Source organism: Anomaloglossus baeobatrachus, chromosome 4 (assembly GCF_048569485.1).
Source record: "Anomaloglossus baeobatrachus isolate aAnoBae1 chromosome 4, aAnoBae1.hap1, whole genome shotgun sequence".
Classification (NCBI taxonomy): domain Eukaryota; kingdom Metazoa; phylum Chordata; class Amphibia; order Anura; family Aromobatidae; genus Anomaloglossus; species Anomaloglossus baeobatrachus.
The window spans coordinates 529,764,493-529,789,425 of record NC_134356.1 but is presented as its reverse complement, the minus strand read 5'-3'; positions in this window follow the sequence as shown (position 1 = coordinate 529,789,425).

Here is a 24,933-nt window from a genome sequence, read left to right as displayed (position 1 = left end):
CTGTCTCTTACCCTGTCTGTGTCTGCCTCTTTCCCTGTCTGTGTCTGTCTCTTTCCCTGGCTGCATTGTGACATGCCAGCATTCCATATAAGGGCGTGGCTGCGCATTCTTCTGAAGTTGTGGCTGCACTGTGGCTCCCAGCTCCATTCGCTTTAATGGAGGCAGGTTTTTTGGTGAATAACTGTAAAGAGCGGGGTTAAAATTTCCCCTCAAAACGTAGCCTATGACACTCTTGGGGTCCAGAAGTGTGAGTGTGCAAAATTATGTGGCTGTAGCTGCGACGGTGCGGATGCCAATCCCGGACATACACACACACATAAATACACACACACACACACACATACACACATTCAGCTTTATATATTAGATCAGCAGAATCAAAAAACTCTTAACCCTTCAGCACCAAATGAAAACAAATCCACTCTACTCATGTTAAAGAGGACCTATGATGTGCTAATCACCATGACATTCTAATCCCAGATACCGCAAAGGTCTCTGCCGGACGCGACACCCTCATAACAGTATACCCCCTTCTTCGAGCGGCCTCTGAACCCTCAGGACTAGGTTTATTCAGATGAGATGTATGGAAGGAATGTACCAATCTCCTGGCATTTACTTCTGACGCTGGTACCGACATTCTCTCCTCAGGACCATAACTCCTCCAGTGCACCAGGTAATGGACAGTATGATAGAAACATGTTCAGCTCACCACAGCATCCATTTCTCTTCTCCATAGAGTCCCAGATCCAGCCTTGCCATGACTCCAAACAATCCAAAAGGCAAATAAAGTGTGAGGATCCAGCTCAGTACATGTGAAGTATTTTTATTCCAGATCAATTACAGTGCATCAAGCAGTGAAAGTGCACGTACAGCGCAGTCTATGTGTTTCATGTACATATAGCACTCTTAGTCATGACCTGCGTTTCATCGCAGGTCCTCTATGCGTTCCACCGGAGGTTCTCGCGCTCTACTGTACTGCATCCCATCTTCCCCTGCCGGCCGGAAACAATTGGTATCACCAGATGTGGTGAGGGAGTGTGTGTGTGCGATCTGATCTGTGATTGTGTGTGTGCGATCTGATGTGTGTATGTGTATGAGTATGAGTGTGTGGGTGTGTGTGATCGGATGTATGTGAGTGTCGCCCAGAAGCAAGGGAGGACCATGTGGAGCATGCCTGCTGGGAGTGCCCACCAAAGATCGCAGGAGGACCTGGGAGCCACGCAGATGTCCGGGGTCTGGTAAATATGATTCTCCTTGGAAGGGGGGGTATGCTTTTTTGGGGTAATAAACATACCCCTAACCGTATTTCCCCAAGAATAAGCCCAACTCAAAAATAAGCCCTAGCACTTTTTTCAGGGCAAAAAAAAAATAAATATAAGACAGTATCTTATTTTTGGAAAAACATGGTACAAATATTTTGTTACACACGTTTATTTCCATTGTATATTGAAACAACACAAGAATAGCACAGAGGAAAAAAAGGTAAATTTGACATAATTTCACACAAAATCTCAAAATGAGCCAGACAAAAAATTGTTGACATCTTTCCAAAATTGTGGGTAAACTTTGTTTCAAACTAGTGATGCGCAAATAAAAGGTGTGGGCAATATCAAAATTATATCTGAAACCAAATTAAAAAGGGGATAGGTTGATGCAATTCTTACACTGTTTCGGTGTGTGCTACACTAAGTACGATAAACATATAGAGAGGAGAACTGTCTGAGGACTTGAATACCAAATTGTTGAAAAATATCAGCAATCTCAAGGTTACAAGTCCATCTCCAGAGATCTTGATGTTCTTTTGTCCATGGTGCGCAACATAATCAACAAGTTTACAATCCTTGGCACTGTAGCTAATCTCCCTGGACGTGGATGGCAGAGAAAAATTGATGAATGGTTGCAACGGAGGATAGTCCAAATGGTGGATAAGCAGCTCAAATGAAGTTCCAAGGAAATTCTAGCTGTCCGGCTAGCTCAGGGTGTATCAGTGTTTGTGCAAACTATCTGACCATATTTGAATGAAATAAAATGCTATGGAGGCGACCCAGGAGGACCCCACTGGTGATACAGAGACATTAAAGACTGCAGTTTGCCAAAATGTACGTAAGTAAGTCATAACTCCTTCCGGGAAAATGTCCCGTGGACAGATGAGATTAAATTTAAACAATTAAAATGTTACTCAAGCAAAATTATGTTTATTTTAACAAAGTTTTTTTCACTACTTAAATTAAGAAAATACTATGCATGTTTGGTATTGCTGCAATCATATGGATTTGGAGAATCATACTGCCAGGTCAGTTTTACCAGATAATGAACACTGTAAATAAAAAAAAAAAAATTACAGAATTGTGCTTTTTTGCTATTTCACGGCACTTGTTTTTTAATTCTCTGCTCTTCAGTATATTACATGATAAAATGGATATTGTTATTCAAAAGTACAACTCGTCACTCAAAAAAATAAGCTGTCACAGCTATATCAACAGAAAAATATAAATATATGGCTCTTGAAAGAAGGACAGGAAAAAAGGAAAGCGCAAAACAGAAAATGGATAAAGGCTAAATAGATTTTTTTAGACCTATTGAGAATGCAGTACTTACTGTAAAGCACTACTTCAGCGGGTTTTTTTTTTATTGCACCATTAGTGTGGTGCTTTAAATGTCAGTCCCTTGACACATCATATACTCACCTTCCGGCGTCTTCATCTTCTTTTGCCACCGCTCTGGTACGTCTCCTGTGATGTATGACCTGATTTATATAATCCTTTTGAAGGTTTTCCATTGAGGTATTAGAGAAAGCGTTTTATGCATCCAGCTATATCACACAATGGAGTTTCTAAGTCAGTACACCAACCTCATCAGGTTTTAAAAAACCTCTATTTAATAATATATTCCGTTTTAGAGATGAGCAAATGTTTTCATATTCAATTTCAATCTATTTCCTAAGCCTTCAATTGCCTGAAAAACAAGTACGACAATATTTTCTTTTCCTCACACACTTAAGCCTGCTTTACATGTTGCAATTTCACATATGATATCGTATGCGTTCGTAACCGCCCCCATCGTACGTGTGGCATGTTCAATTTGTTGAACGTGCCACAGAAACAATTAACCCCCGTCACACGTACTTACACGTCCATACGACCTCGATGTGGGCGGCGAACGTCCACTTCCTGGAGTCGGAGGGATGTTCGGCGTCACATCGACATCACGCGGCAGCCGGCCAATAGAAGCGGAGGGGCGGAGCTGAGCGGGACGTAAACATCCCGCCCACCTTCTTCCTTCCGCATTACCGGCCGGGAGCCGCAGGATTCAGGTAAGATCTGTTCATCGTTCCCGGGGTGTCACACACTGATGTGTGCTACCCCGGGTACGATGAACAATCTGACGTTCAATTCATGAGGAATGAACGACGTGCGTGCGATGAACGTTTTACCGTTCAATCGCAATCGCACGTAGCTGTTACATAATGCAATGTACCTTACGATGCCAGATGTGCGTCACTTACGACGTGACCCCGCCGACACATTGTAAGATACATTGCAGCGTGTAAAGCAGGCTTAATGTTCTTTATTTCTAGTTCACACACTGTCTGTACAATTTCTTATTTGTTATGTCTTTCTCTCTCTATCTCTATTGCTGCTCTATTAGGTGAGGAATAGAACACTAAAGCACTATTTTCCACCTAGCACCACCTCCTCCTACTTGACTGATTATTTGACCTCTGTGCTTTGAGACTTCAGACAAAGGGACCAACAGTCAGGCAGGGTCAGGGAATAGGGCTGGAGTGACAGTCTTCAAATCTACCATAGCCATTTGTATATCAATTCAAATGCTGATTTCTCAGTAGTGGAGGAACAAACTAGCCATGTAAAGATATTGCTGGACTTGTCTTTGGAAGAGCTACATGATATGGATTGTAATTTTGATGATTTTATGGATTGTAAGACACACTTTTTTCCATTCAAAACAGGGGGTAAAATAGGAGTGCATCGTACAAAACAGATATGGCTTACCAGGGCGGTGGTGGTAGAGCAGGGTCATAGGACAGGCCCGGGGGTATCACGATGGGCATCATTGATCTGCAGGGGTATCACGGTGGCAGTTGGCGCCATTGTTCTGCCAGCAGGCTGTGGGGGTGTCACTGCAGTGGAGCGACTCAGGAGGGTCACAGGACTGTGTGTCTCTGCGGCAGGTGCATTGAACTGACTGCAGGCTCCATTGAATTACCTGCTGTTGATGTGATGGACTTCATGAAAATAGCCGCAGAGATGGCGTGTGCGCAGATTGACGTGATGAACTTCAAGAAAATGGCCGCAGAGTCCTATCTGCGCACACGCTGCCTCCATGGCCATTTTCTTGAAGTCCATCTTCAATGGCACTCCCCACCGAGACACCCCGCCCTGTGAACCTCCGTCCTGTGACCCTCCTGAGTCGCTCCACTGTCGTGTCACCCCGGCTGGCAGATCAATGACACTCGCCACCGTGACACCCTCAAGTCCACAGTATTGCTGTCCCTCCTGACCTGCAACAACCCCTCCTCTGAGCTCTTAGCATCGCCCTGCCTCCTGTGACCTTCCTGAGTCTCTCCACCACCACCACCACCACCACTGCTCCCCCTGGTGAACTTTATGTTTAAGATCCACTAGGATTATAAGGCAGATCCTCATTTTAACATTAAAAATTATTTTTTCCTATTTTCCTCTTCTAAATTTGATGTGCGTTTTATAATCTGGTGCGTCTTATAAAGTGAAAAATATGGTAAATTGTTGGGGAGCAGCAGACTAGAGGTATTTCACATTTTTTAGTGTTTGCTGATGTGTACTGCAAAAGATTAGGTTATGACTAAAAGGTTATCCACGAAACGTGTTAATCTGGACTATCCTGACCTGGACTATCCTGCAGTGTATCTCTGCATGTGAACTTACTTTTTTATGATGTTGTAATAAAAGATATGTTTTTTTTATATGTGCTGGACCTACTACTTTTTTCTCATTTAGATCAGCTTCCATCCTTTTCAACACAACATGAATGAGCGGTGTCCATCATTGAACACAAAAAAATGCGACGGAGTTGTGGAGTTCTGCTATGTACAGTATGTCTACCAAGCGCTTGTAACATCAGACTACTGAGGGGAACAGATGTTGGACCTACAAAAATATTATATTGATGATCTAACCTAATCATAGTTGTTTTAAAAACAATAGATTGCTAACATAAGTAAATTATGCTCCCAGGAGTGATTATATTGTATTTATTATTATTATTATTATTATTATCCAAAAAAACATGTGAACACATACAGTTTGTTTTCCCCAAATTTTTAATGACATCTGCAAAATTGATGTGTTCTTTTGCCCTTTTTTAAGGTAAAAAGCAAAAATTGCATTTCTCAAAAGAATTATTGAATATATAAAAACCACTGCAAAAGCTCTGAAAGTGACATGCTACATTTTGAATAGTAAAAAGAATGGCATCGCAGGTCAAAAAATACGAAGAAAAAATGCAACTTGCATTAGATCTGAGAGATTTTTTATTTTTCTTCAATTGTAAATGGTCATTCTTCAGTTAGCTAACTTGTTACAACCTTGAGCTTCTTTGACAACAATGAGGTAGCTTTTGATTGGTGGCAGCGGCTTATATAGACATAGAACTCTTCTTTAGACGTGTTGTTGCTTCTATCGATGGCAGGAGAGAAACCTCATTTTTTCTGGTGAGACATAAAATGAACTCTAGGTCTTTTGTCTCTACCTGTGTTGCTACTTACACTTTAATTACTGGATCAGTGTTTGTGGTTTTGGAGGTCATTTAGATGTTACGCAGGTCCTCCTCACTTACTTGGGTCCCAATGGTTTTAAATTTGGGGACTGGTGGCTGAAACTTTGCTGATTGAACTTTTTTCCCTGGAAGTTCAAAGGCCTCCTATTTTCAATCTTACAAGGTTGTTTTGAGACCTTTATAGCATTTCCCTCCCTGACTGAGGGGGGCAGTTTCTCTGTCAGATCCACCTCAATATGTTCCAGTTCAATTGATGATTCTTTCCTTGTTTTATCCGCCACTATTTCAGGAGCCGCATCTGGTGGAAGATCATGAGCCTTGCTCTCAATCAGACCCATTTCAATATGCTCTAGTTCAATTGGTGAATCATTCCTCCAATTATCCTTCACTATTTCAGGAGCCACATCCGGTGAAAGATCATGAGCTTTGCTTTCAATCAGACCCATCTCAATATGCTTTAGTTCAATTGGTGAATCATTCCTTGATTTATCCTCCACTATATTAGGAGCCACATCTAGTGGAAGATCATGAGCCTTTCTCTCAGTCAGACCCATCTCAATATGCTCTATTTCAACTACTCCAAACACAACACATTACAATCACCAGCAGGACTGGGACACAACAGCAACAAACCAACATAGCAATAAACTATAGACAGCATGGGAAGGCAAATTCCACCATTTTAAAAAAGCAGGGAGCAATTGTGATAGGATTCCAACAACATGTGATCCCAAAGGAAACCATCAGGCTAGAAGAGGTTAACCCTTGCTAGTCTGAAAATGAATGACCACACAGCTGGTCGACGCTTGAGCCTGCCTGTGTAACTCAGAAACACCAGTGAAACCACAGTGTGGAGTGTCAGAATCTGTAGTGTGAATAGCGTCTGATTCAACCATGACAATTGACGAGTTTTGAGCAAAACTCCGTGTGACATCCTATGGGTCCACATACTTTTGCTATTCATAGGCATGTTTATTAGATTTTTTTTTATTAAATGAGAAAATAATGAGAGTCTAATATGTTTGACTCATTTATTTTATTTGATTGTCTTTATCTACTTTTAGGACTTGTGTGAAAATGTTATCTAGTTATCTAGTTAAATTTATGCAGATATATGGAAAATTCTGAAGGGATTTCAAACTTTCAAGCAACACTATATGTGGCTGCTATATGGGGCCTGGATAGGTCAGGGTCCCAGGAGTAGAATTTCCTTTATTTCTCATTTTCAGTTGTGGAATATTTTGCCCTAAGGCCTCCATCAACCTAATTTTCCTTAGCGTAGATTACATTTCTTGTACAGGAACTGTTACTGTCTATATCCAACACTACTGCCAGGGACATTCCTAAGATGACAGCAATAGCTGACCTTTCTCTTTCCTTTCATTAGTCGGGTTAAAAATATAGAGCAACCAGGTGACTAATAGTAAACTAAACTGTGACTCTGAGTGACTTCTCATGGACAAGCCGTAAGGCGGGGAAGTCTAGGAGTTCGAGGTCAAAGCCAGGAGGGTACTGACAAAAGTCTGACCATTGTCATCCAGCTAAATAGCCAAATAATTATCCTAACCTGGTGATGTCGCGGGCGGGGAGGACGCCACTGAGCTGCGCTCGCTAACGCTCGGGTCCGGCGCTGCTGCGATGGCTGCTCGGTGGCTCGAGCGGTGGGCCGGATCAGGGGACTCGAGCAGCGCTCCTCGCCCATGAGTGAAATGGGTGGTTGGTTTGGGGGATTTAGTTCGTGATGCCACCCACGGGTTGTAGTGAGGTTGGGCACCACCGCTGCTGGTGACGGGTATCCCGGGAGCGATGGTAGGGAGCAGCTTGGATATTGTTTTCCCCCTCCGTGGGTAGGGGTTGGTGGTCCCGGGGCCCGGTGAGGTGACGGGGAGGCAGGGCTGGCAAGGTGCAGGGTCGCCTGGACTGCGCAGCGCGGTGCCGGATGGCACGGTTGTACTCACTCAGCCACAAATGTACGCAAAGTCTCTGGTAAACCAAACGGCTGGATGGACGGGTCCCGCAGCCGGCTGCTGTGATTTCTCCCGGACGGTTGGTGGTGGCTGCCTTTCCCTGCACCTTTGTGTATGTTCGGTCCCGAAAGCTTCCCAACGGTAACCCGCTCCCCAGTGTGTATATGTGCCGGAGGAGCCCTTTTGCCCGCAGGCTCGGGCCTTGGAACTCTAGCTGTGGCAGTAGCTGTATTTCCTTCTACTGGTCGGACGGTTGCCTTCTATCGGGTTTTGGATGTTAGGAAACCCCTGGGGTTCCGGTCACTGACGGATTTGACCTCTTAACGGCGACTCCAAGCCTGGTTGGGGTCCGCAGGCCCTGCCGGTGTGTGCTGGCTTCACTTCGCTCCCTGGTTCGGTACCGGCGAGCCACCGCCCGACCCTGGTCCTACGGTTCTGCGTTGATTTGCCTCTCATGCAGATGGCCACCACCGTCTGCCAACCTCCTGTCTGCCACGGTCAGTTTACTCCTTTTCACTCCTTCACTCCTCTCCCTTGCACTTCCCTAACTCAACTCTCTCTTCCTTTTCCCGCCTCCAGGACTGTGAACTCCTCAGTGGGTGGGGCCAACTGCCTGGCTCCACCCCACCTGGTGTGGACATCAGCCCCTGGAGGGAGGCAGCAAGGATTTTGTGTCTGGCTGATGTGCCTGTCTCGGGGTGGGGGTGTGTGTTGCAGTACCTGTGACGACCTGGCTAGTCCAGGGCGCCACAGTGATACCCAGAGGAAACCAAGTAGACCTGGCCAGATTAGGCTATGCTCACACAGGGCATCTTTTGTTATGTGCATTTTGAGTGCATCTTGAGAGTGCATCTCATTTTCTGAAAATGCACCTCTTTTTTGCCCAATGTGTTTTGTAAGTCAAATCTATTGACTGGAAGGGCTGGAAAACTCGGTAAAAACGCAAAAAGAATTAACATGCTGCATCTTGGGTGCATCTTGAAAAACGCAGCCAAGATGCAGCCAAAAAAAGATGCCCAGTGTGGACAGCAAAATCAAAATCTCATAGACTTTGCTGGGAGAAGGAAATGCATGCATTTTGGTGCATCTTTGTGACCTCAAAAATGCACCAAAAATGGAGCAAAAGATGCCTTGTGTGAACTTAGCCTTACACATCTTGGCTTTATCTCGTAGTGCTGGGATTCCAAAACTCTCCTAGCTCTAAGAGGGCAGCTGAGCTGTCTCTAACAATACTGACAGCCACAGCCCTGCATTCCCTTATTCTATAGGACAGCTGAGCTGTCACTCACTGCAACCCTATGACACAGTAAGTGGTGAAATAGTGACAGTACCCCTCTTCTAAAGGGGGCCACTGGACCCCCAGGTTTCCCAGTAAACCTTGAATGGAAGGCCCTGACCAAATGATCAGACTTCACATCTTGAGCTGGAAACCAAGATCTCACTTCAGGTCTGTATTGTTATTATACCTCTGCTCATTGCATCTTGGAAGCAATGAGTGATTGTTTGCTGTACTGTGGAATCAAGGCATGCTGAGCTGTCAGTTCGGTGAGTGACAGTTCACTCGTCCATTCTAGTGCTGAGATGCTGGTGTATTGAGTGACAACTCAGTAGTCCAATCTGATACTGGGAGGTGCTGGGTTTCTTCAGATGTTCCCTGTTTTCTGTGATTGCTTAGCTACTTAGCTGAGCAGGTAATACCAGAACACTGCCCGTCATAGCATTCTGCTCAGAGGTGCTTGTTGGCCTAGTGATCTGCACTGTGTTTTGATCTATTGTTGCCAGACCTTGGACCTCATCTGATTTTCTGTTTGTCTTGTCCCTTTGCTCTCATCCACTATCTGCCTGGTATTCTGACTGGTACCTCGTCTCAGTATGTTCGACCACCCTTCCTCACAACTTGTCTGTGTAGTGACTCACATTATGACTGGCTTTATACCATTTTTTTTTCACCTATGAATCCAGTTCATACTCTCATACACTCTGATCAGGTGGTGAATCTGACTCAGATGGTTGAAGATCTGGCCATGGAACACAAGAAGCTAGAATCCTCACAGTCCCAGTTGCAGGGTCAGTTTTTTAGTACTTTGGGCGCTTCCCAAAGTTCTCCACTACCAACTGCAGTTATGACTTCTGAACCTTCTGATGTGCAATTGGTCTCTCCCGAACCTTTAGTGGCACTTCTTAATAAATTTTCAGGGTAAAACGACCAGTTTACAGTTTTCAAACAGAACAGTAAACTATTTTTTAGCTTGCGACCTTGGTCTTCAGGGAATGAGTCACAGCAGGTGGGAATAATCATGTCCCTATTACAAGGGGGCTCTCAGACATGTTCTATGTCTTCACTAGCTCTTCTGTCTTCTATTGACACTTTTTTTGATGCATTAGGGACAATCAATGATAAACCTGACAGGATCCAGGTGGCAGAGGCAAAGATCATGAACCTGACACAGCAGGGTCGCACCCCTGAGGACTATAGTTCTGAGGTGTGGCAATGGTTCCCTTAAATCATGTGGAATGGTGTAGCTCTCAGGTGCCAGTTCCACAGAGGATTTTAGATACTCTTAAGAACACGCTCGCTCTGCATACTCCACCTTGTTCCTTAGGGGAGTCATGACTAAGGCTATTTATATAGATCGAAAAATTCTGGAGAGACGTGCTGAATGACAGGAGGTTTTGGCCATTGTTCGTGGATCAGCCCACTCACCTGAGGCAGAGCCTATGGAGGTAGGAGCAGTCAGCTCAGGGGCCATTGAGAAGAGACATCAACATGATCTCAGACTATTTCCTTATTGTCTGCTTGGCAAGCAAGCCATCGGAAAACGACTAACTCTGAGTGATTGTCAAGGAGGTCACCCTGATTTCCCAGGCCATTTTTTTACTCCTCAGATAAAGTACTGTTAAACGTGTAACTAGATTTTTAAAACCAGTCATTATCAGCATTCACTTTCATTGACTGTGGGTCTGCAGCTAACTTCATTGATTAAGGACTGTTTATGAAACTAGGATTAGGGACAGTTAGGTTGGAAAGACCAATTCAAATTGTTGCCAATGACATGATGTCATTATCTGACTTCAGAACTTTTGACTACCTTGCCTCAAGACTTGTCGCTGTAGTGACTAGCGCAACACATATCACCTCCAATGAATAAGATATTTCAGCGAATTTTGGACCCTCCAAAAATCCATCATCCTTGTACCTTGTATTCCAGAGCTTCATTGACTGACACCGTAAAAGGCGAGGACAAGGGAGATACCACCAAATGAACAAAATCCTTTAAATAAGAGATCTATGGAAAACGTTCGGAATAGGAAACTTCAATATAAAAGCCACCAGATTTACTAACTACTTCTAGAATATCATATGGACTAATGCATTTAGGACCCAAGATCGCAATGGTACTTTAAGTTTCCTTTAAAGACAGGACCCACCGAAGTTTCTATCAGCCTTCCATTTTTGGCGAGTCTGAGCAGCCCGAATCTTATGTCCTCCAGACATCTTCAAGTTTTTGCATGGCGATCTCCACCCCAGGACACTTCGAACTTGTCCTAGAGAATTCACCAAAATGTGGATGAAAACCATAATTACAAAAAAGGTGAAGATCCAGTAGACTGATTGATCCAACTGTGGAAGGCAAACAGCAAGTGGTAGAAATGAGGACCAGCCCTCCTACTGAGCTGCCACAAAACACTTTTAAATTTGTTCCAAAGATTGGCTTGTCCTTTCTGTCTGACCATTGGTTCCAACGTCGTAGACAGAGGAAAATGACACATCAATGACCAGTTTACTACAGAAGGCTCTCCAGAATTTGGCAACAATTTGCACTTCCCTATCAGACACAATGATAAGAGGAATACCATGCAATCTTACAACATGATTAACCCCTTCATCCCTGGACGATTTTCCGTTTTTTGTTTTTTTTTCGCTCCCCTTCTTCTGACAGTTGTAACTTTTTTTATTTTTTGTCAATTTTGCCATATGAGGGCTTATTTTTTGGGGGATGAGTTGTACTTTTGAATGAAATCATTAGGCTTACCATATAGTGTCCTGAAAAATGGCAAAAAAAATTTCCAAGTGTGGAAAAAATTGCAAAAAAAGTGCGACTACCTGATTATTTTTAGGATATTTTATTCACAATGCTCACAATATGGTAAAACTGATGTGTCGGTGTGATGCCTCAGGTTAGTATGAGTTCGTAGTGTGAGATAGCGACCACCAATGTGGTAAATGGTCGCTATATGTCGCAGTGGAGAAGGTCGCTGCGATATTAAACTGAAGAGGTTGCTATGGGACTTGTAGTTCAACAAAGGCTTGGTTCTGCATATAAGGGTCAGGTTCCCTTTAATAATGCCTGTGTGCTGTGCAGGTCGGGGAATCACAGACCTCCACCTGTGGGTGTGTCCAGTCTGATTTAGGAGACTCCGTGTGTGTTCTGCAGAGGGTGTGAGAGCAGAGCAGGGAGCTCTGGGTGTATCAGCCTGTTGGAGGCTGAACACAGGGTTCTGGAATTCAGTCTGGGTTTAGACTGGAAGTAGTGTGCAAGCCAGGCTGGTTAGTGCTGTGGCTACTGGACCAAAGCTCTCCTGGAGTGGAGAGACAGACAGGAGTCTGCAGAGTGTCTCTGGGTTCTTGAAAGGAGCCACAGCAAGTGTTGTTCCCTGGCAGGAGCCAGTGTGTACAGGCGCCACACTTCCAATAGAGACTGTATTGGACTGGAAGCCCACGGTATGTGGTTGTGCTATGTTTTTACCTTTTCCTTTAAGCCAGGAGAGGCTTCATTGTGTTTTTGGAAGGGCAGTTTATGTCGGTTACTAATAAACTGCTGCATTTTTGAGAAAGACTGTGTTGCCTGTGTATGCCTAAGCTACCCTGCATCGCTGCAAGCGAGTAAAACCCCCGGGTTGCGGTAAGCAACGTTCACAGTAGACACCAAACATTTATAGGATTACTTTTATCTAAGGGGGTTAAAAAAAAAATCACAAACTTGTCCAAAAAATGGCGCACGTTTTGCGCCATTTTCCACGATTCGTAGTGTTCTCATTTTTCGGGATCTATGGCTCAATGATGGCTTATTTTTGCATCTCGAGCTGGTGTTTTTAACGGTACCATTTTTGTGCAGATGGTACATTTTCATCACCTGTTATCGCATCTTGCACAAAATACGCGGCGACCAAAAAACATAATTTTGGCGTTTGGAATTTTATTGCTGTAACGCCATTTACCAATCAGGTTAATTGATTTCATATTTTGATCGGGTGTTTCTGAAAGCGGCGATACCAAATGTGTGTATATTTTTAATTTTTTTAACTCTTTAATTTTCAATGGGGCGAAGGGAGGGGATTGAACTTTTATTTATTTATTTTTTTTAAATTTTTTAAAACTTTTTTTTGTTACTTTTTTTTATTTTACTAGTACCCCTAGGCAATACCAAAATAGATAAAAAAAACAAACAACCACCCTGAAAAATAATCGACATATACAGCAAGTACATATAACAGTGGTGTGTGGGTTGTAAAGATATACAGAGCCTTGCGAAAGTATTCGCCCCCCTTGCATTTTTCAACCTTTTCCCACTTATCAGGCTTCAAAAATTTTAATATTATGGTGAAGAATCAACAACAAGTGGGACACAATTGTGAAGTTGAATGAAATTTATTGCTTATTTTAAACGTTTTAAAAAAATAAATGAAAAGTGGGGTGTGCAGTGTTATTCGTCCCCTTTACTTTCAGTGCAGCAAACTCACTCCAGAAGTTTATTGAGGATCTCGGAATAATCCAATGTTGTCCTAAATGACTGATGATGATAAATATAAGCCACCCTTGTGTAATCAAGTCTACGTATAAATGCACCTGCTCTGTGATAGCCTCAGTGTTCTGTTTAATGTGCAAATAGCATCATGAAGACCAAGGAACACAACAGGCAGGTCCGTGATACTGTTGTGGAGAAGTTTAAAGCCTGATTTGGTTACAAAATGATTTCCAAAACTTTAACAACCCAAGGAGCACTGTGCAAGCGATCATATTGAAATGGAAGGAGTATCATACCACTGCAAATCTACCAAGTCCCAGCCATCTATCCAAACTTTCATCTCAAACAAGGAGAAGACTGATCAGAGATGCAGCCAAGAAACCCATGATCACTCTGGAAGAACTGTAGAGATCGAAAGCTGAGGTGGGAGAGTCTATCCATAGGACAACAATCAGTTATGCACTGCACAAATCTGGCCTTTATGGAAGAGTAGCAAGGAGAAAGCCATTTCTCAAAGATATAAATAAAAAGTGTCATCAAGTGTCATAAAGTTTGCCACAAGCCACCTGGGAGACACAACTAACATGTGGAAGAAGGTGCTCTAGTCAGATGAAACCAAAATCGAACTATTTGGGCACAATGCTAAACGATATGTTTGGTGTAAAAGCAACACAGCTCATCACCCTGTTCTCACCATTCCCACTGTCAAACATGGTGGTGGCAGCATCATGGTTTGGGCCTGGTTTTCTTCATCAGCGTTAGGGAAGATGGTTAACATTGATGGAAAGATGGATGGAGCCAAATACAAGACCATTCTTGAAAAAAACCTGTTGGAGTCTGCAAAAGACCTGAGACTGGGACGGAGATTTGCAAGACAAAACAATCACCGATCTTGGGGAGACCAGCCAGAGAAAACAATGCCGGCAGCCAGCAAAGGCGCTCAACACAGTGAAAACTTAGGTGCATTGCCCCATGGGAAGACTGCACATCAAAAAAGGTCCGTTGAGCCTCTGTTAGGAGTCTCGACACAGAAAATAGCCAGATATCCCTCCGGGAAGGACCTAGCCAAGGAGTGGCTCTTTTTAAGGAGACCACCCTAACCACCATATTAAGTGGCCCTTAACAGAAGCTCCACGGAACTTTTTTGATTTGGGACGGAGATTTGTCTTCCAACAAGACAATGATCCCAAACGTATAGCAAAATCTACAATGGAATGGTTCACAAATAAACATATCCAGGTGTTAGAATGGCCAAGTCAAAGTCCAGATCTGAATCCAATCGAGAATCTGTGGAAAGAGCTGAAAACTGCTGTTCACAAACGCTCTCCATCCAACCTCACTCAGCTCCAGCTATTTGCAAAGGAAGAATGGGCAAGAATTTCAGTTTCTCGATGAGCAAAACTGATAGACACATGCCCCAAGCGACTTGCAGCAAAAGGTGGCACTAAAAAGTATTAATTTAAAGGGAACGAATAATATTGCATGCCCCAATTTTCAGTCATTTATTTTTTAAAAATGTTTAAAATAAGCAATAAATTTCGTTCAACTTCAAAATTGTGTCCCATTTGTTGATTCTTCACCATAACATTAAAATTTTTATCTTTATGTTTGAAGCCTAAAATGTGGGAAATGGTTGAAAAATTCTAGGAGGCCGAATACTTTCGCAAGGCACTGTAAATAGACCTTCAGGAAATATAAGAGAGACACCGAGAATTAAAACAAAAAAGTTCTAGGAGAACTGATGAGGTCAACAATAATATTTTTATTGATTAATACATGTTTTTTAAATAAATGAATGAATTTAATGACCATCACAACCGGAAGTTAGGACAACAAAAAAAGGCATCACATGCGATGTGAGTAATGACATTGCACAAGTGCTCAACAATATAGTACATGGGATCCACAATAAAATGGTGAGGCCATGAAAAATAAAGCAAAACTATCATAGAAGGTATGAAAAAAAGTATGAAAAAAAGTAATTACAGGCCAAAAAAAATCACATGCCCAATATAGGACATGTAAACAAAGATGTATCACATACAATAAATGAATGCAAATGTAGCTGTATACTATATGTGAGCAAATAGAATGAGCAAAGAGGAAACAAGAGTATTAAAATAAAACTGAACGGTGGAATGGTAGTGATCTGTTAGAAAACAGAGTATAGCATAGGTGCTGTAAAGGTTCATGCAGAGAAATAGAGAGGAACATACGGTACATAGAGCAGTGGTAAATATATATAGCTTTTGTGGCCTCAGCATACCCTGATATGCATGCACCAGGGAGCGAGATGTGATACCACACAAAAGAAAGTCTTATGGGCAATGCATGGTGAGATAAAGGTTACCTGGATGAGGAGGACTTGTAGTCACATGGGACGCCAATCCCCCGACACGCACGTTTCAGCGTCACCTTCGTCAGGGGGTGGGGTGGGAGCCGGTAGTGTTTAACCTCACATGATCCATGACGTACCCAGTACAGTAACAAATCACATTAGAGTGACTAATGTCATAGAAACAGATAAAGACCATAATACAATGGCTATCAATAATAAATGAACAGTGTCAGTATTATATATACGTTAAATAGTATCTGATATAGAAGATATTAGTCTTCTATATCAGATACTATTTAACCTTTATATAATACTGACACTGTTCATTGCCTGGACAGTTGTTAAGAAAATGTCCAACAAGACCAGAGTATTATTATTATTATTATTTATTTATAGAGCACCATTGATTCCATGGTGCTGTACATGAGAAGGGGGTTACATACTGAACACATATACAAGTTACAATAGACAGACTAGTACAGAGGGAAGAGGGCCCTGCCCTTGCAGGCTTACATTCTAAAGGATTTTGGGGAGGAGACAGTAGGTGGGGTGGGGGTGGTCGGGCGGCAGCTCCGCACGGTGGTCGGGCGGCAGCTCCGCACGGTGGTCGGCGGCAGCTCCGCACGGTGGCCGGGCGGCAGCTCCGCACGGTGGTGAAGCAGTGAGGTTATTGAAGGTTATAGGCATTTCAGAGTAGAGACACAATCTGAGATTGCGCTGTTTCCTCTCTACCTCGTGAGAACTGACACCTCCACCTTCCATTGGATACACTTCAGGTAAATAGACATGCTCAGGAGGAATAAAAGAAGCACCCAGTCTCTCTTGAATTCTACAATCAATCCGTACGTCCTTGGTCATTGTGTCATCAAAAGAACAAGAAAGAGTATGAAGAACCAGATGGTCCTTAAAATGTTCAGAAAAGCCTCAATGGAATTGATATCTAAGGGACGCATCATTCATTTAACTTCTGTGGATCATTTCTGCAAGTCGGTATTATAGTCCTCAGCAGTGCAGCTCCCCTATGTCAGGTTCATGATCATTACGTCAACAACCTGGGTCCTGTCAGGTTCATCTTATATTAACCCTAAGGCCTCAAAGAAGGTGTTGACAGAAAGCTGTTCTGGGGCTTGTAAGGACAAAGAAAACACCAAGCTCTGAGGGTGCCCTCGCAGTAGGGACATGATTGTTCACACCCGCTGGACTCCTTCCCTGAAGAACATGATCACAGGGTAAAAAATAGCTTACAGCTCTCCCTGAACAACCTAAACTGTTTTTTCTCTCCCAAAAATTTATCAGGAGGGGAGACTATGGGTTGGGGAGTGGCAATCTGCACGTTCAAGGGACTCAATGTTGCAGACACTGACGGCAGTGGAGGCATAAGGGGAGCATTCAAACTAGATAACTTGTCCTGCAACTGGAATTGCGACAATTAAAGATTCTTGTGCTGTTTAGTCAGATCCAGAATCATTTGAGTCAGATTCGCCACCTGATCGCAAACCATTTGAATTGGATTCATATTGGCTCAAAAATGTATATGGTCAGTCGTAATGTGATGCTGAGTACCTTCTAATGGACAAGCCATGAGATGGGTAAGTCAAGGACTTTGAGGTCAAAGCCAGGAGGGAACGTCAAAGACAAACAAATAAGGCAAACGGATAGTCAGAGGCAAAGTCCAAGATCAGGTAATTGAGGTCAGAGTAGTCAAAAGGTAATTCCAAGGTTAGGCAGGAAAGATCAGAACAGCAAACGAGGCACACAATCCACAGAGTAAGCTACGACTATCAAAGATCTGACCATTGTCATCTAGCTAAATAGTCAGATAATTTCCTGAACGGGTGACACCCAGAGGAAACCCAGAAGACCTGGTCAGAATTTGCAGCTCTGGCCGGGTGGCTGAGCTGTCACTAACAATACTGACAACCCAGCACATCCCGGATTCTATAGGACTGCAGAGTTGTCACTCACTGGATCCCTAGGATACAGTGAGTAGTGAAATCGTGCCATAAAGTACACTTATTATAAAATTTAAAAATTGTAAAAAATAAAAATGTAAAAATGGGAAGAAAAAATATTTTAGAGTTATTGTGACACCTCAGCATTTGGCCACTTGTGCAGGGGGGAGAGTAAACTGTTTGAAATTAGGCCAGACATATTATTTCTTTGCTAAATCAAGAGAAATTAGCCACTGTTTCATGTCAGACTGACTGGAGCCCGTTTTTCTGCTTAATTGTGGATTGCCTACTAAGTGCAGATTGACTCAGCCGCCTTTGACTATATAATTCAGAGGACAATTATGCATTCAAATTGAACTACCTACCAGAGGCAACAGCCATGTCTCACCAATGATGTAAGACACCCTACCCTGAAATGAAAATTGAGGGATATAAAAAGGGCCTTGCGTCTGTCACCATCATCATTCATCTTCAGCTTAGGACCCATGTTTCCAGCTTGAGAGTTATAGATTTGCTTCTCTGCCATATACTGAGCCCAAAAAATTCACTTGGGGAACCCAGGTTGGAACAATCCAGTCATCTGGCTACATACCTTGCTGTGCTTGGTCAGCTTTCTAAGCTTGCCACTATCTCCTCTCATTGGTTCCCTGCGAAAAACAGGGTGCTGCTAGCTGGGATAGGAGGCCCTGGAAGCTCCAAAGTCACAGATATTCTATTCCCTGGTGGGAAAACAAAAGGTGAGATTCTATCGCTTGTACCATCTTGTGTTCTTGCTGAGAATGTACAGTATGATATGCTTTTAACTGTTGGTGACCCAATCAAGTCATACCAATTTGTGGTTCCCTCACTCTGTGTTGTCTGAGTAGAGTACAACCCACGTTGAAGGAGTGCGGGCATTTAGTGGGATGAGCCCTAGTCCATGCAGTCTTTTTAAAGATGAAAGTGTTAAGGAGAAATTCCATAGTTTTTGGGAAATCTCCTTCTTAACACTGAATGTCTGCTGTAATCTCAGATTAATACTCGCTGAGTGCTAGCAAAGGAATTCAGACCACACATAAAATATCTGGTATAAACACTTCTCAGTAAGAGCAGGTGCACAACTGACGTGCTTTATTTTTACAAGCCTTTTATAGAGCGATAATGGGTTATTCTTTTCGCAAAATTCTTAAGTATGCCATTGGCTATATTAAAAGCATATGCAAAAAGCCTGTGACATTTATCCATTACTTGAGACTTCCCCTGCAGCCCCTCCTGTGTTCCAACTCCATAACTTGCAAAGTCTTTGTCACTGACAAGACACGACTGGCCATTGTTATCAATATTTTCATTCTGTTCCCGTGTTTCACAATATGAGCTGCTGACCTTGTTGTAGGTATGCTTACAGTCTCTTGTTACTCATATAGAAAAAAAAACAGTTATAGAAAAAGCATATAGAAAAATATATTATATTCTCACAAAAGCACCCACTGACCTTTGTGTCTCCACAGTTATATTTTTTTATAGACTTTTTCTGCCTACACTTCTTTAGTTAGAAGGTAAACTTTAAATAATGTGCAACTGTATTCTGTTTTCTGTTATATAAAACTCTGGCAGCGAGAACAGATGTTTCCAAGTTTCTTCCAAAATTGTAATTCTTGTTTATATTTCCAAACTGACAAATCAAACTTTTATGCAATGTAATTCTAGTTGACTAAGCCTCCATTTACACCATATTTATTCCTCTCTTCGAATTAAAAATGTTCTGTTTCTTTAATCACTAGAAAGGAGGACTATACATTCCCTTAGCATACTATGTTAATGGAATAGATTTCAGAGTATTTTCTTGTGAGCGTCTGGTTACGTCTCTGGCATGTCTGTAGAAACACTTCCTTCTGGAATACTTCATATCTACATGATCTGCAGGGAAAACATACAGTGGAATAGATATAAACAGTCGTATGCAGAATGTGCAGAAGATGAATACCTTAAGATTTAGCGTGTCAGTAAAAGATGATATAATGTTGAGGTTTTTATGGTAAATCATAACATTCATGTTTAGGTTGAACACTCTTCATAGGCAGAAGGCTCTTTAAAGCTTAATTAATGACCTGGGGGAAACGCAAAGCTAAAAGACACACAGCCTGATTATTATATATATGTACTTTGCCTTGGCTTCCTAGTGCTAAGCATTCAAAATAGTGGACAGACTGCTTTGACGGGTGAATTGAGCTTTATTTACTAGGTAGTGTTAATGGATCAGAGTTCAAAACAGTAAAATCTAATTCAGTAATCAAAAAGAAAAGCAACAATGGGAATGTAACTTAGTCGCATTGTTTGTCCACCCTCTAAGAAATAAGTCTCTTGTACATAACATTATTTTATATGGATATTACATTTTAAAAAGGAAAATAGGGCCAATTTTAATAACCCTTTATTGGTGAAAACGAATGGCAAAAATTTATATTTACAGCTTCATTTCAAACTGTATATAATATATGTACCGTATATTATAATATCAAATTAAGATGTTGAAAAGATAGAGAAACCCTAGAGTACAAGTTGTCATTCCAAATCGGTCAGGTTGCATGTGGGCCCCTAAGGGAATGACCTTACTTCATGACAGGAATAATTCCACCTCGAGCATGACAATGGATTTTAAATACACTACACAAATCTACTAATTTTAGTAAAAGGCCAAATTTAACATGTCCTCTTGTTAGTGGTTTGCATGCCTTGTTGAGCTATGTATATCAATATTTATTATTATTCGTTAATAAATTAATTCCGACCACCGATGAGACCTTTAATCTTATTCAAACCCTTAACAAGAGCTCAATAATTAATTCAGTCCCCTAAAATTAATACCTCAGTCCAGACAACTAAAATGATACAGACCCAAACCACACTAGTCCGTAAAGGGGTTTTCCTATCTTATGTCATTAGGTATGCCATCATTTTATGTTTGTGGGGGATCCAAACGGGAGGATCCAATACAAGCCTATTCGTGTTCACTATTTTCCTCTTCACACTCATCTTGAGACTCCTAGGGGTACTTTACACGCTGCGACATCGCTGCCGATATATCGTCGGGTCACGTCGTTAGTGACGCACATCCGGCGCCGGTAGCGACATCGCAGCGTGTAAAACAATTGAGCGATGATCAATGAGCACAAAAACGTGAAAAATCGTTGCTCGTTGACATGTCGTTCATTTCCATAATATCGGTGCTGCTGCAGGTACGATGTTGTTTGCTGTTCCTGTGGCACCACACATCGCTATGTGTGATACCGCTGGAACGACAAACATCTCCTTACCTGCGTCCACCAGAAAAGGAAGAAGGAAGGAGGTGGGCGGCATCTCCTCCCCTCCTTTTCTATTGGGCTGCGGTTCAATGACGCTGCTGTGACGTTGCTGTGACGCTGAACGAACCGCCCCCTTAGAATGGAGGCGGATTGCCGGTCAAAGCGACGTCGCAGAGCAGGTATATGCGTGTGATGCTGCCATAGCGATAACGTTCGCTACGGCAGCGATCACCACATATCGGCTGTGCGATGGGGGCGGGTGCAATTGCGCTCGAACTAGCAAATGCTAGCGATGTTGCAGCGTGTAAAGTACCCCTTAGTAAATGCATACTGTGTTTTTCCACAAAAAAAAGAAGACACTGTCTTATACATTTTATTGCCCCGAAAAAAGTGCTAGGGCTTATTTTTGGGTAGGTATTATTTTGGGGAAGGCTAAGGGTAAGTTTGCCCACCCAAAAAACGCAGACCCCCCCTTCCCTGGAAACTCATGCTTACAAGACCCTAGATGTCTGTGTGGCTCTCAGATCCTCCTGCAATTTTTGGCGGGCACTCCCAGCAAGTATGTTCCACGCGGTCGTTCTCTGCTTCTGGCTGATACACACACACATCAGATCTCGCACACACACTCATACTAATACACACATCAGATCATACACAATCACACATCAGATCACACGCACACACACATTCACCACATCTGGCGATACTCATTGCTTACGGCCAGCAGGGGAAGATGGGACACAGTGCAGTGGAATGCATGGAAGACTCGGTTCCACCGCATGTCCTCTATGCGTTCCACTGCACTGTGTTCCAGGATTCTCTGCCAGCCAGAAGCAATCGGTGTTGCTGTATGTGGTTAGTGTGTGTGTGTGTGTGTGCGCAATCTGATGTGTGATTGTGTGAGGGATCTGATTTGTGATTGTGTGAGCGATCTGATGTGTGATTGTGTGATCTGATGTGTGTGGGTGTGTGATCTGATGTGTGTGAGTGTGCAATCTGATGTTTGTGGGTGTGTGGGTGTGTGTTCTGCTACAGGTTCACCCGTTCAGCATCTGTTGAGTATGATTGTGGGGTCTTCTGTCATCTGTATTCTTTCTTTTGGGGGTGTCTTCTTTCTATAATGAAGTATCCTGCAGGATTCTTTAACTTTTTTAGCTGTATGGACACTTCATTTTTGAACCATGACCAGGGCTTATTTTCAGGGTATGGCTTACAGTATATTTATGCATTACACTGAAAATGCTGAAAATTCCTGATAGGGCTAATTTTTGGGTTGGGCTTATTTTTGCAAAAACATGGTAGTACTTAGTACCCAATACCTGTGTATGGGCAGTATTTTCAAAGGAACTGTGCACTTGGCGCTATGCACTTACTGAAGGTCTGAGGAACCCGATTGCAGTGAAGAATCCATCCACATACAGCTACATGCCTCCTTCAGGTTCTTGCTGTTGTAGCGCCAGAGTCCCTGCACTGCCCTGCCTCTCCCCAACAAGATTGTTCCTTTGATGTCTTGAAGAAGGAGAAGGATGTCTCTGAAACGCGTAGACCTGTACAAACAATAAAGAGATTATATTAATATACCATTGAGTATCTGCGCAGTACATACCCAATTTCTACTCACGTCCTACTACATACCATACACCTCGTGGCTGCAGCTGATACCACTGTTGAATGTGCTACATAGGGGTTGTGACTTGCACAACCAGAAAAGGTGAGTGTACCGTGATCCCTTTATATCCCATATTCCTACCGGGTAAGACCCTATTGCGCTTTCTCTTCCACAGCAATTCTCTACCAAGTCTGAGGTTCAGGCAGGTGGTGTAAAGGGTCCATCTGGTCTGTCAATTGAGGACTGCTGCACTAGACCTCTGGACATATAGAGAACTAGAGAGGAGGGCACCTGTAGTTTTGTATGTGGTTGATGGCTTGATGATTAGCAGACTAACCTTTATAACTCCCTAATGACTTAATATAGACACAATTTTCCATGTTCTTACAGGAGCAAAAGCAATACTATGCAAGCTAAGATAAGCGGGGATCCCTCCTAATTCACGAGAGCCATGCTCTTTAGCTAGACCACACAGTTGTCTTCAAGTCTATATCTGGCTCATCAAGATTAACTTAAAGGTACTGACAGTATCAGATTTGGGTGCCAAGAGCCACTAGTAACATTCACTTTGGGGCCAAAATTCAGCTACTTGAAATTATTACATTACCCTCAATCACAAATTTACCTATGCTTCTAAATAATAATAAACAGGGTAGTTTGTTAATTTAATGAAGAGTTGCTTCCCTTATCTGTTCTCAAGGGTGACAGACAGTCAAGTGGTTTCTAGCATTAGAAAATCACAGCTTTTTGCTGCGCAAAATGCTCCCTGACTTTCTATTGTTCCTGCTGTTAGTATTCATTGTATTAAGTAGCTTTACTGCTGGGTTTTCATCTCTTACCCTTTAAGACCCAGTGGAGCTCTCCTTCCATTCTCCATTTGCTTAAATACTCCCTTCTCTGGATTGGGGCTGGTGATATTATTCAGTTCATTCAAGCTCTGGATGCAAGCAGGAGGTTTGCACTCATCTGTGGTATTGTGGCTGAAACTTTGCTGAACTTCTGCCTGAGTCATCTGTAGATAAGTAGTTCATGCTTTTTTCCATGTCTGTCTCCCTTGTGTATTCTTTAGTGTTTAGTGGGGTTGACAAAGAGCTCATCCTACCTGTTCCTTATTTAGGGTCCAGCACTAGGGATAGCTTAGACTTAGCGTGACATCTGTACATAGTGAAACAAGCATATTTTGACAGCTACTGCTCATATAAGTGGAGAAGGAACTCATCCCTGCAAAGCGGTCCACCACAAGGTTCACTCGTTCCTCTTTGGGCCAGTCCATACCTGGGTACTGTGATCTCTCAGCATAACACTGAAGGGAAAGGCAGAAAAAACGGGCAAGATGCAGTGCCTTCATTTTAGAAATCATGAAGGGATCATTTCTTGGACTCCACAGATGGAAGAGTAAACTTGTTTGAGAATTATAACAAGAATATAGTTCTGCATCTAAGCAAGTTTGCAGCTCATGATCACCACTGAAGTTATTCCAACCACATTTGTAACATGAACAGTTTATAGAGCTAAATACGAGCTGCATGAGAGGTTCATTCTGACACACCACACATGGTTTTAGTTTTTACACGATACATTAGACGAGCCAATTTATTATTTCTTCCTTATCAAGAAAAGCTAGCCGGCTCTGATGTTATTTATTTCTATTGTCATTGCCAAGCCAAGTAAGCTTTATTGGATAATTAGCTCATTCAGTGTAATGTGAGATTATGGACTACAAAGTGTTCTGTCCAAATCATGTTTCTGTGAAAATTTCCATAACTTCCAAGGAAATCTGACATTCCAGGAATATCACAGAGTAGTCAGTATAAGGATTCGCTCACATCTGTGTCTAATAAATCGGTCCGATTTTTCATCCAGAAAAGTTGGACGAGTGAAATCTGTTTGATATTCCATATGTCATGCGAGTGTCTGATTTTTTTCTCACCTAGCATGCGTATGCCATCCATGTGCCACACATAGCTATTATTCTGCAATCATTTACAGGACCATTTACAATGTTGGATGCTACAAAATGGGAATGTATCTGTAAAAATACGGATTTTGCGTGTGACTTACAATTTTTTATTGCACCTATTGACTTGCATTGGTGAGTCTCGGCCAGTTTACACAACAATACATATCATGCTGAAATATTTTCCTCAGGATGAAAACAGCCGAGGAAAAACTCGCAGATCAGCACTGCCTTATTGTATAACAATTAACAGTGGTGCAAGTGCAATATGATTTCTTACCCAGTTACACTTGGCGTATGTATATGC